This window comes from Schistocerca serialis, chromosome 10, assembly GCF_023864345.2.
Source record: "Schistocerca serialis cubense isolate TAMUIC-IGC-003099 chromosome 10, iqSchSeri2.2, whole genome shotgun sequence".
Lineage (NCBI taxonomy): Eukaryota > Metazoa > Arthropoda > Insecta > Orthoptera > Acrididae > Schistocerca > Schistocerca serialis.
The window spans coordinates 57713316-57714771 of record NC_064647.1 but is presented as its reverse complement, the minus strand read 5'-3'; the positions used below and the strand labels follow the sequence as shown (position 1 = coordinate 57714771).

The 1456-nt window shown below is 44.6% G+C and overlaps 1 non-coding gene across 1 annotated transcript; it reads right to left on the bottom strand.

Annotated features, from left to right (window-relative positions):
* Positions 1 to 1010: 1010 nt before the first annotated feature.
* On the bottom strand, positions 1011 to 1082 carry Trnae-cuc (transfer RNA glutamic acid (anticodon CUC)). Its single transcript has one exon. It is a non-coding gene; the product is annotated as a tRNA-Glu (tRNA).
* Between the last annotated feature and the right edge of the window lie 374 nt (positions 1083 to 1456).

The following is a 1456-nucleotide window of genomic DNA, read 5'->3' as shown; positions in this document are numbered from 1 at the left end:
GGTACCTGCGTCACTCTCCTCTGTATACATTCTGAACGTACGTGTCCAGTCTGTCCACAGCCGGAGCAAGTACGCGGCTGTCCATCATACATCACAATAGCTCTATAACCGCATACGTAAACATACGAGGGAATATGCTGCTGAAGATCTATTTTTGTTTGCCTGACACCATTTAAAACTGGAAACGTTTGAAAGGTGGTCCACTTTTCCGCAACATTACTAATGACCTTCCCATATGCTTTGAGGACGCAATTAATTTGTTCCGTAGTTATTTCAAAGGGAAGTTCAAAAATACGGACTGTTCTTATTCCGAAACCTGCATGATCTACTTTGACATCACCGACGTTTCCATCACAGTGATTAAATTTAAAAGATCCTCCACATCCTTCAATAATCCTATCACAGCATTTAGCATTCACCATCTTTACATAAACTGTGCTACTCACAATCGATAAGTGGATCCCAATTATATCAGTGGAACTGAGCTTTACTACATCGCGCAAGAACTGTTCTACTTCGAATGCTTTAGGTCGTGCAAAGCGTTCATCGAAAGTGAACTTCAAAGTATCTTTGCGAAGCGGTTGCGTCATATTCATGTTCGATTCATTTTCAAATATACAATTGGCGTGTAAGCCGCAAGAGCGCCCACTTACTTGTCAGCGCGCGGCCGGCCGCAGCGAGCACGTAGACAAGGCCCGTCCGCACAGCTCGCCCACCGAAGCACGACTTGGCGCTGCTCAGGGACTCGTTGACACCGCAAAAACACACGGCAACACTAATTTGTAGGTGAACACACACTAAATTATCTGTATTTTTCAATATTTCGCGAGAACCACACGAAAACTGATGGTTGTTGACGTTGCTAACCAGAGATATGCAACACGTCCTTGTATTTATCTTTCTAAAGCTTTATGCCGAGATCATTCGAGGTAGTGATTGCACTTTACGAACATACTTATTAATACCGAATACTTGATAAATTTTCTACGGCTATTTGTGGAGTAAAATTTTTCCGGTACCGGGAATCGAACCCGAGCCTCCTGGGTGAGAGCCAGGTATCCTAGCCACTAGACCATACCGGATACATGAAGTCCTCTTACCGTTTGCGTTTGAAACTTTCACTATACAACTACAGTCACGGTACTTGTGCCGAGATCGGAGGTTTGAAGAATATGACCACTGTCTTGCAGCATCTCATCTTAGAGGATTTGCCGCCGAACTAATAAGGCCCTTTGGCGGCCCGCCAGCTGCGATAAAGTTACTAGCGCCAGTCTCAGGCGGTCGTCCCAGGGTTACAGTCACCACCAGATGGATCTTTCCCACAGATTTACTGCGGTGATCTGCTGCTCTTCAGTGGGAGCTATATAGCGTCTTTAGTTTCTTCTCATTTCTTGTGTCCTTTTCTTCAGCTATTCTTTCTTCGTTTTTCATATCCCATCTCTACGACGTCGTTTTG